Source organism: Corythoichthys intestinalis, chromosome 9 (genome assembly GCF_030265065.1).
Source record: "Corythoichthys intestinalis isolate RoL2023-P3 chromosome 9, ASM3026506v1, whole genome shotgun sequence".
Taxonomy (NCBI): domain Eukaryota; kingdom Metazoa; phylum Chordata; class Actinopteri; order Syngnathiformes; family Syngnathidae; genus Corythoichthys; species Corythoichthys intestinalis.
The window spans coordinates 29,917,980-29,930,077 of record NC_080403.1 but is presented as its reverse complement, the minus strand read 5'-3'; the positions used below and the strand labels follow the sequence as shown (position 1 = coordinate 29,930,077).

The 12,098-nt window shown below is 38.7% G+C and overlaps 1 protein-coding gene across 2 annotated transcripts in view; it reads right to left on the bottom strand.

The window, feature by feature from the left end:
• The window catches only part of cntn3b (contactin 3b), a 90,549-nt gene extending 84,033 nt beyond the window's left edge, over nucleotides 1-6,516 (bottom strand). For both annotated transcript variants that reach the window (XR_009064396.1, XM_057845991.1), the window contains exon 1: nucleotides 6,169-6,516. The gene's annotated coding sequence lies outside the window, so the exon portion shown is untranslated. The remainder of the gene's footprint in view (nucleotides 1-6,168) is intronic.
• Between the last annotated feature and the right edge of the window lie 5,582 nt (nucleotides 6,517-12,098).

The following is a 12,098-nucleotide window of genomic DNA, read 5'->3' as shown; positions in this document are numbered from 1 at the left end:
AATAGTGCCAGCAATGTTAAAATGTCTACTTGTACATGTCGGACAGACACATCCTGAAAATACGATTAAGTTTTTACATCAAAAAGAAATTCTGTGTTTTTCTTCAGTTCACTTTTTTTTTTCCCACAGGGACGCACATGATAGAGGTGTTGTCTGTCCCTTTAAAGAACTTTTTAACCATTGTATTTTGGTTAGTGTTGTGCAAAATTTAATAAAATGTCATCATTTACTTTGTAGATGATTACATGCAAGTAAATTTGATGAGTCAATGATTAATGTCATTTTTGTTGTGGGCTTATAGACTTATACGTTCTGAAAGGGTAGTTATTTCTGAAATCCTGAACGTGGCATAAGTGTGGAGTAGGGTTGTTCCGATCATGTTTTTTTTCTCCCGATCCGATCCCGATCGTTTTAGTTTGAGTATCTGCCGATCCCGATATTTCCTGTTCCGATGGCTTTTTTTTGCTCCCAATTCAATTCTAATCATTCCCGATAATTTTTCCAGATCATATACATTTTGGCAATGCATTAAGAAAAAAATGAATAAAACTCGGATGACTACCGTAATTTCCCGAATATAAGGCGCACCCGTGTATAATGCGCACCCCAAATTTACTTGTAAAATCTAGGGAAAATTATTGTACCCGTTTATAACGCGCACCCTAATTTTAGAAGAAAACAGAGCTTGTGTACAGATACTGAGATGTCATTTTACTGACTGGTGAAACACAGCACAAGCATAGCACATTGGTAGTTCAAAACATTACCGTAAACTGACAATATTTATGGTAATAATATGATTTGACAACTTCTCCAACTTACCAGAATCTAGGAGAAAACAAAACAGATGTGACTTTTCTTTTAAAGGCTGCTGTATAACTTGCTCGTTTCCTCATGATGAATAAATGTTTCTTCCATGGATTGATACGGTAAAATGAAAGTGAAAACGTAAGTCGGAAATCCGTGAGAGCTCATAGCTGTCAACTCGACAGTAACAAAAGGAACTATTGTTATTTGGGTTTGAGTTTCCCGAGGGACCGATGTAGTTGACGGACATAGGAAGTGTGTGTCCTTACATTTGTTATGGTCCGAATTGCGGAGCTGCAATAAACGTCGACTCAAATGAGTTTAAGAAACTAAATTCTGTGCTTTATGAAGAGTGAAAAAAGCAGAATTTAACACAGACGAAATCATTCGGCCGATTAGAGTGAAGTATTACTGAAACAAAACGGTGACGTCACGTACCGTAATGGTCAGCAACGGGTCGCCGCATACGTTTCTTCAACACAACGTGGCCGTGTCAATGAAAAAAAATCGGTTTATACTGGTATATATATGTAATACATATATATTTCTGTCTCCATCCATGTACCCGTTTATAATGCGCACCATGAGTTTACAAGTTGATTTTGGGGAAAAAAAGTGTGCGTTATATTCGGGAAATTACGGTATATAAAGTATATACATAAGTACTGTATTTGTTTATTATGACAATAAATCCTCAAGATGGCATTTACATTATTAACATTCTTTCTGTGAGAGGGATCCACGGATAGAAAGACTTGTAATTCTTAAAGGCCAGATGTGACTTTGTATATTGTGACTAAAAATTGCCATCTCGTCGATTTTTATGAGCTTTCAGTAAATGATAATTCAGGCATTTAACTTCTGCCCATATGCATGATGGAAAGTGCACCCATGACTGTGCGTAGTGCTTCTCTGCGTTGGGGACCAACTTAAGATTTTAAGACAAAGATCAAGTGCTACCTTGCTTCCCCACATTGCTTCCCATGATATTTCTAATCATAGGGAGAGGGATTGTAAGGCTTTAAACAATTAAAAAAAGGCTCCAAAGGCTGCCAAAATCACCCTACTTGTTGTACGCTGCCTGTTATCTCTTTTAATGGGTAAAACAGCGCCATTACAGAATGAGTGCGACAATGCGAGAGTGGGTCGTGCAGCGCATGTAAATATTTTAACGTGATACATTTTTAAAAAAATTAATTACCGCCGTTATCGGGATAAATTTGATAACCCTACCTTAAGCCTAAACTAAAGACGCTGGATGAGTGTAACATATTATGTTTGTAATGTTAAATACAATTAGAAAACGATGTAATTAAAAAATATATACTGTATATATTAAAAAAAAGGCATGGCCGATATTTTTTTGCCGATTCCGATACTTTGAAAATGACGTGATCGGACCCGATCTCCCGATCGATCGGGACATCTCTAGCGTGGAGAAATCTAATAATTAGAGTTGTCCGATAATGACTTTTTAACCGATACCCAATATCCCAGTATTGTTTAATTCCAAAAATCTGATAACGATGTCAAATCGATATATGCGGTTTTGGACTTATTTCATTATTTTTCCTTCATTTATTGTTATTTTAATTATGGCATTATGAATGCAAATGTTCTGCTCACATAACAAATCCCAAGCATCTTAGTTTAGAAACATAGAATTGTCAATAAGCATAACTGCTGTGCTAAGCTGTGACCAGCCCTTGTACAAAGGCAGAATCCTTCTACCTTTACTTTGAAGGCAACTTGCATATTGGCCCGAAACCAATGTTGATATTATAGGCTACAGCACGACTAATAGCCATGCTGGAAAAAGATTCAGGTTCTATTTTATAGTTAAACAAAACTGCTTCCAGATCACGCGGTAAAGAATGCTAATAAATTACTGAAATAACTACAACCCCATGCAATTCCAATGACGTTGGGACGTTTAGTTAAAAGTAATTAAAAACACAATATGTTGATTTGCAAATCACATTAAACCTATATTTAATTGACTACGCTACAAAGACAAGATATTTAATGTGAACAAACTTAATTGTTTTAAAAAAATAATTATGAACTCATGATTTTATGGCTGCAACACGTTCAAAAAGCTATAGAACAAGTAGCATGAAAGTTCAGGAATGTTAATCAAACACCCATTTGCAATATTTCAGAGGTGAACGGGCTAATTGGTAACAAGTGGGTGCCACGACTAGGTAAAAAAGGAGCTTCCTTAAATTCCTCAGTTATTCACAAGCAAAACATAGGACAAGGTTCACCTTTTAGTGAACAAGTGTTGGACAAAATAGTCGAACAGTTTAAGGACAGTGTTCCTCACTGTACAATTGTAAAGAATTTTGGGCTACAGTTCATAATATCATCAAAAGGTTCCGAAATTCTGGAGACATCACTGCATGTAAGCGACAATGCTGAAAAACCATACCGATCTAAAATGACACTGCACCACAAACAGGAATGTTCCTGTAAAAGAATTTATACAATGTGCACAGCAATACTAAACAAAAAATCGAAAACTGTTCTATGGTCGGAAGAATTACGATTAGAACTCCTTTATAGAAAACTGTGACATCATGTCATTTAAACAAAAACAACCAATGTTTTAACAGTACTCAGTTCAAAAGCTAACATATCTGATGGAATGGGGCTGTATTACTGCCAATGGAATGTGTAACTTATACATTCATGAAGGCACCGTTAATGATGAAAGGGACGTACATACAGGTTTTGCAGAAACATATGCTGCCATCCAAGTGTTATCTTTTTCATACGTGTCCTGCTACTTTAGCAAGACAATGCCAAACCACATTCTGCACGTGTTAAAACAGTGTGGCTTCGTAGTAAAGGGGTCAGGCACTAGCCTGGCCTGCTTACAGTCCAAAACCGGTCTCCTATTGAAATTGTGTGGCACATGATGAAGCGTAAAATATGACAGCTGAACATGTACATCAAGCAAAAATGGAAAATAATTCCGCCTACAAAGTTTAAACAATTAGTGTCCTAAGATACTAAATATTTATTGAATGTTGGTAAAAGTACTTAATATATATAATATACCAAAGTGGTATATGTACCATTTCCAAATTTTTTTGGAACATGTTGCAGCCATAAAATTCTAAATTCATCAGTTCGAACATTAAATATTTTTGTTTTTGCAGTGTATTCAATTAAATATAGGTTGAAAATCATTGTATTCTGTTTTTATTTATGTTCAACACAACATCACAACTATGTACTGTATATGTACACAACACAAAAGGTTGATTGTATTCAACATATTATTTAATGGATCCCTTTCCACTGACTTAAATTGTCTTTCAAAATATGCAGCCATCTCTAAAACACATACATCTACCACCTCAGGATGCAAACGCAGCTAATTTGCCTATGAATGAAGATTTGCAGCAACTCGTGCACAGATGCCTCCTAATTTACTCTGATTTAAGACCAGTGCACCAGCCCATTTCACGTAATCCAGAAAGGATAGAAACATAACTGAAGTGATTAAAAGATAAAAACGGGGTTTAATGTCAGTAATTCGTGACTACTAAAGCTGTAGCAAAATCCTCAATGAAATGAAAAAGTAAGAAATATTTGTTACATAGCTAAATCTGATTTATGTGCCTTTTTAAAACTCAAATGTATGGCAGTTTTATGTAATTGCGCTTTACTCCCACACAGATTTTGAAAACTGAAATTTTAGCAATCGTGTTGAAGTGGTTGAATGGACGTTGTGGTGCAAATTTTCCTAAATTCATTTACGGCATTAACTTGTTGGTTCAAAATGATATGTCCAAGGCCATTATGGAGCAATTTATTTCGGGTTGTGTAGACATTCAATTGGAGATCATTACTGAGGCAGGAAAGACAGAAAAACATACTTTGTATTTTTATCGATTGTGCAAATCACTGATTTACTCAAAGACAGCAGGCTGGTCCAAGTGACTCCCTCCTGTGTTGAGTGCGGCTGCAACCCTCAGTTGCTGCTTGACACCCAGGATGGGAGCGAGTGCACTTAAAAGATAGAGAAGCAGTGATCCATTTCTCAACCCCATCATCAGCCAGGCACATCCCAAGACAGTTTAAAGTCTGCCACAAACACATGACTGGCATTCAAGGAAGACAAAGAAACACTTTTGGGCCAGTTTGGTCGAGCTTTCCAGTTTTACAACAAACATAATGATAATGCATAATGAACACTTTCAGGGATTTAGGGCCCTTGACTACATTTATTTGGCCCCGACCATGCTCTATAACGTTGCAAATTGTAAATACTATTTGATAGCCCCTGGCAGTCAAAGACCGTTCCTCATCACTGTTAACGCTCATGACGGCGCCACTGACTAGCTGCAATGCATGCTCACTATGCGTATGAGGTCAAATAGTTTTCAGAGCAAATTACGCCATAAAAAGTCATTGCTGCAGTACCATGTTGGGTTTTGCTGGCCTGTGGAATAATTTGCTGCATGACTTCAAAGAAATGTTTCACCTCCCATTTAGCTGCTGCTTGATATTCTCAAATTATGTGCAAAGAACTATAAATAAACATGACTGTCAAGCAGAAGAATTATAATTCCATCAGAATACTTTGAAGATGTCTGCATTTTTAGGTTGTTTGGGTGAAAAAACAAAGTTAACAGTCCACCATGGATAAAATCATTGATTTCGTGGAAGAAAAAATAAAAGAGCTTACATGTGAAGAACACAGCATGAGTGATAAACTAGTATTATGAATCACTAACATGCGGAAAGATGTCGTGTCCACCAAACAGAGTAGGCAGTAAAAATTTAATCAATATGTCTAACTAAATATATATATATATATATATATATATATATATATATATATATATATATATATATATATATATATATATATATATATATATATATATATATATATATATATATATATATATTACTAAACACTCGGGACACAAAGAAAGTTGGAGGATTTATTTATTTATTAAAAAAAAAAAATTGCCGACTGCACGACTGAGCAGTGTGAAAGCATATGGAATTCGTCCTGGATGAAGGAAATGAGCCTCATCCATTCAAACCCCAGTAGGACCATCCAAACCATTTGAGACTTGTCTAGAAACGCATTCATCAGCATTGTGCATGAGTGGCCACTATCAACATCCACAACCTGAATCGATGCCCCTTCTCTGATTTAAGAACGCTTCACGGAGATGCTCAAAGGCTCAGCCTGCAGAAGTCATTCATTTCCTTCAGTTGAACACCTTAGGTTAATTCCCTCCTGTTATTTTTTTCAATGCAAATTATATTGCCAACTTGTCGTTTTTCTCGCCCAGAATATAATGCATAAAATCAAAGGTGGAAATCGATACTTACTTCAAAGTGAGGCTATTTGTTCCCCTTTATGAAACTGCTTTGATTGTAATTCCAATATCCGCTAGTCGGCTGCAAACATTGTTTGCAGCAGAGCCTGCGTCTGGAAACCCGAAGGTGTTATTCCCTGCCTCGTGCGCTCTTTACTTTATCCTGTCTCCTCAAGGTGCGTGTCCACCTCCACAAATTCCCCCACGTCGTGATTTCACAGCCGCGAGGTGGTAGGCGCAGTTTAGCGGGATGTTCCTCGATCCCCTCCTCTGATTCCCACTCCTCGAGATGCTGGCCAACAAACAGGGAGGACAGCGGTGCCACTGAGCGGCGATTCTCCTTGTGCGCATCCCACAGCGAGCTCTGCTCTCTTTGTGCGAGGCGCTGAAACATGCGCCCACTGGTGACGCGTGGAAATGCGCTGCTGTGCTGCGGCACGGTAATGCGCCACCCTGTCTTAAGTGAGTGCAGATTTGAAATTTGAGGAGTTTAAAAATGTTTCACACAAAAGTGAAACAAAAAGTTACTGCGTGTGTAAAATTGGTTTAATAATAAAGTGAGGAAGAAAAATGAACCTTTTCAAATGCCTGTGGACCATTAAAGTGCCTGTGACGCGAAAAAGCATGTTTATTTCATAATACACGCGGTATTTTATGCTCCTGAATGAAATGGACCACTAGGATGTGTGAAAAACGATCGATATATCTATTCAATTTTTGAATCCCGCTACAAAAATGACAGACTTCCGGCTTCGGTCTGGCATTGAGGAAGAGGGCGCTGTGACGTGTACGGGAGAGAGAGTCCTCTTCACTAGTATACAGCCGTACTGTTGTATGAGAAGGACTAAGGATTCAGCTGATTTTGCGGATTAATTCGTTTATTTTTGGCATCACGCCAGCCGAACGGCTGCAGAAAAATTTTGCTGTGCGAGAGAGTGGCGTGTGAGCCTTTTTTGGGTTTCAAAAGTTCCCATTCACCGGTGGATATTGGCCAAAACAAGCCCTACTACTGTGGGGCCATGGGACTTACGAGGAAGTGAGTAAACATCGTGTTTTGTATTATGTCAGATACTGGGATCATTTTAATATGTAGGTGGCTTGAGTTTTGTGACTGACAAACTCCTTGTCCCCTCGGCCGACGACCAGCGGCTTGTCGCACATCCCCCCGCCCGAAGAGCACTATATTTGGCTTATTGCCCTCTTCATGGGCCCGGTGTTCTGTCAAAATTTCCAACCCATCAGAAATTGTAACTTTGTGTTAAAAATAGCCGCGAATACAGCGATTACAAAGTAAACACTTAAAACTTTCTTTAAATAAAGGACTACTTATGTTTGATCATGGATGGGCATGTAAAAAGCTCTCCTCATACACATATTATCATGTTAGCTGCATAACAACTGCAGCCGCCCTCCTCCACTGAGTCTCTCGCTGTTTACGACTTCGCCATGTAGTAAAGAATAATCTTACCATATTTGTGTTAACCATTTGGCAGCTACACACTCCTCCGACGTCGGCCGGTTTGTCCGGCAGTAATTGTCCAGTTGCTTCCCCGCAAACGAACCCTCTGCCCTCAGCAAGGGAACGACGAGCTCTAACTTGTCCACCGCCAGGCGGGTTGCCAATCAGCGAAGACAATCGACAACCCAGTCGTCTTGTGAAATCATCCGGGCTACTTATGTGTGATTTTCCCCTTCGAAGACTTTGAAACATCACTCGGTTTGGGTTAGCATGTCGGCTAGCTGTCACACCTCTTGGTTTGTTTACATTCTCCGAAGCTGGGGAAGGGAAATAAAATAAGCCCGACTTAGGTGGCATAAAATATAATTCGGGAGGTGCGACAGTAAAGTTGAAGTCAACAGTTTTGACCATTATGGAGGAATTCTACCATGTCATCCTGAATAAATGCATTTTTATTATTTCATATTCCATTTAGCACAAGACTGTTATTTGTCATGAGCATGCCATTTACAGTATTTAGCTATTGGGGAGAAATACTTGGATAAAAAGAATATCCTGTAAAAATATTGGAGTAGAAAGACTGAAACAATGACATTTTGTGGCTCTTTTCGTCGCATTTTCCTCGTTCTGAATAATTCCCCATCAATGGGCTGCATACTAAATCAGATGAAATCGTTACTATGCTGACGTCATCCACCTGTTGGGGACGCGAGAGCCCTATAATGCCAGCCGTGGCTTACCGGCAGATTAAAAGACTAATTTCTCGTCATCTGCGCTTTGCTAAATTGTTGTACATAATCAAATTATCTAAATATGATTCTAATTCACATAATAATGCCATTCAAGACTTTTTTTCTCCTGTCTTACGCACTTTAATGTATACCGATAAAAATGTAAAGGATGGATTCAGTGACCTCATGCAAGCCCAAATTATAAGTAAAAGCAAAAAAATACTCGAAGTAAAACATATTGCTCTTATCCCACTGATTAAATGTGCCACCAATGGTGTTCCATTCCAAACACAACTTCAATAAGAGGGTCAAATGTAATTAAGAGCAATTTAAAATGTGGTGATGATAATAAACGACGATTAAAATATGCGTGAATTCTTATATTCATTGCAGGTCTTACACTAAAATGAGGACTGGGACGCCACAACTTCACCCATGGTGTCACCTAATTTCAGTTTAATTGTTTTCATGATGCAAGCAACTGAAATCTCCCTTTGGAAGCTTCATTTTAAAGCTCTTTGCTGGGTCTCAAAATAGCAGTTCTGCAAATGCACACCCCTCGACACCATTAAGTAGCCTTACCAAGCGCTTGTGAAGTCTCACTCATTTGCTCTGTCAGTGTTTTGTAGGCCTACTAACATGTTCACGCTTACAAAATAAATCAAACGCAATCCATATAATGACATTGCAGTAGTCAACATTAAACTTGATTGATTCAACACTTCACCGTCCATTGACAGGAATCCCTTAAACAAGCTGGATACAAATTGTTTCCATTATAATACATTTGTGCGGTCACGTTTTAAGGAAAATTATAACAAAGTAGTGTAAAAACTTGTGATGTTTGTTGTACTGTAGTGCATATCTTGTTTTAAATTGTAATAGAAGGGATGGAAACAATGCTAAATACAGCAACAAAGTCAATAAATTGCCAACACCGCTGTAACCCACTGTGGAGTCTGAGTCAATGACATGCGAAAGTCTTGTGAAATATATGAACATCTGGAGTGGTGACACACAGTTGATAACAGTGAAGTTTCTGTATGACCGATGAGGCACTATTTTTCTACAAACATTAATTAAATTCTGAATTGTTTGACATTCTCTGTAGAGTTATTTACAGTATTTAGATAGACATCGCATAAATAAAGATGAAAGGACTATATTCTTAAAAAAAACAAAAAAAACAGTACAATTGTAATTATCTTTAGCTGTCTTTTTATGATAATGAACATCTTCCACATCAGTTTTTTTTACTGATCATATCATAGTCTATGCCAGCTGACAAAGGGTGAAAGGCAGACTACACCCTAAACTGGTCGCCAGTCAGTTGTAGGGCACACAAGGAGACAAAAAAACAGTGGCACTGTGAGTGTGAATGAGTGGAAAATGGAAATCGATCCCACGCTGCCCGCACCAAAGTTAGGTGAATGTACCAATCCACCATCATATGCGTTTGTTTGTTTCTTATTATGTTGTTGTTGCTCATGTTTTCCAATTCATCATGAATGCAGAATAAATACTTGGTCGCATTTAGACTCCCAAGTAATTAATTTATTTATAAATTAATTAATTATACATTTGTTTATACCAACCAAATATTTTGCATCCCAAACTAATTGAGTTATCACACTTTTCAGTCTTGCCATTAACCCCCCCCCCACACACACACACACACACACTTCTCTGTGAAGTCCCAGGTAAAATAAATTCACACACACATAAAATTTGATCATTTGACAAACCTATATCTTCTTCCGATCATAAGGTGGCGGCAGTGCTCCTTTCAACTAATTAATCTACGAATTCCTCAAAAAGACAATGAAATTATAACTGATATGACAAATAGGGAAAAACAATAAAACATTGATTGTAGGAGTTGCTTACTGCAAAGATCATAATTCAACACAATTTAAAGGTCAAATGAAATGGAAGAAACATCAATGAAGTATTTGACTAATGTGCTCAAACTGTGATTCGCTCAAACTTCAAATGGCAGTCAACTTTTTCTACTTGATATGATATGGAAAATGGATTCCACCTTGTCTAGCTTGTTTCCTAACTTGTTTCCTACAACTCATCTTTCAGTGGGGCTTCATGATCGCATACGTAGGGAGAAGCATCTATATGTTCCTATACATCTATCTCAGTCACATTTTTGTACCTACAAGCCAACAGGACTTCACGAGCCATTGCCTGAGGAGAAGCATTTCGCTCGGCCAAATCGCCAGCACTCCTCACTGCCACCTCCCTGACAGTGAGGCTTTATGAGTATCTCCTCGAGGAGATGTGTGGTTCTTGGCCACATTTTATGCAAACTTCTTGAAATACGGCCGGGACTATTGGCATAGTTTTCTCAAATATTACATGATAAAGTGATTGGTATATACATATACATATACAGTGGGGCAAATGAGTATTTAGTTGGCCAGTAATTGTGCAAGTTCTCCCACTTGAAAATATTAGAGAGGCCTGTAATTGTCAACATGGGTAAACTTCAACCATCAGAGACAGAATGTGGAAAAAAAACAGAAAATCACATTGTTTGATTTTTAAAGAATTTATTTGCAAATCATGGTGGAAAATAAGTATTTGGTCATTACCAAAAGTTCATCTCAATACTTTGTTATGCACCCTTTGTTGGCAGTAACGGAAGCCAAACGTTTTCTGTAACTCTTCACAAGCTTTTCACACCTGGTATTTTGGCCCATTCCTCCATGCAGATCTCCTCTAGAGCAGTGATGTTTTGGGGCTGTCGTTGGGCAACATGGACTTTCAACTCCCTCCAAAGATTTTCTATGGGGTTGAGATCTGGAGACTGGCTAGGCCACTCCAGGACCTTAAAATGCTTCTTACGAAGCCACTCCTTTGTTGCCCTAGCTGCGGGTTTGGGATCATTGTCATGCTGAAAGACCCAGCCACGTCTCATCTTCAATGCCCTTGCTGATGTAAGGAGATTTTCACTCAAAATTTCTCGATAAATGGCCCCATTCATTCTTTCCTTTACACAGATCAGTCGTCCTGGTCCCTTTGCAGAAAAACAGCCCCAAAGCATGATGTTTCCACCCCCATGCTTCACAGTGGGTATGGTGTTCTTCGGTTACAATTCAGTATTCTTTCTCCTCCAAACACAAGAACCTGTGTTTCTACCAAAAAGTTCTATTTTGGTTTCATCTGACCATAGCACATTCTCCCAGTCCTCTTTTGGATCATCCAAATGCTCTCTAGCGAACCGCAGACGGGCCTGGACGTGTACTTAATTCAGCAGGGGGACACGTCTGGCAGTGCAGGATTTGAGTCCCTGGCTGTGCATTGTGTTCCTGATAGTAGCTTTTGTTACTGTGGTCCCAGCTCTCTGTAGGTCATTCACTAGGTCCCCCCGTGTGGTTCTGGGATTTTTGCTCACCATTCTTGTTATCATTTTGATGCCACGGGGTGAGATCTTGCATGGAGCCCCAGATCGAGGGAGCTTATCAGTAGTTTTGTATGTCTTCGATTTTCTAATAATTGCTCCCACTGTTGATTTCTTAACACCAAACATTTTACTTATTGCAGATTCAGTCTTCCCAGCCTGGTGCAGGTCTACAATTTTGTCTCTGGTGTCCTTTGACAGCTTTTTGGTCTTGGCCATAGTGGAGTTTGGAGTGTGACTGACTGAGTTTGTGGACAGGTGTCTTTTATACCGATAATGAGTTAAAACAGGTGCCATTAATACAGGTAACGAGTGGAGCCTCGTTAGACCTCGTTAGAAGA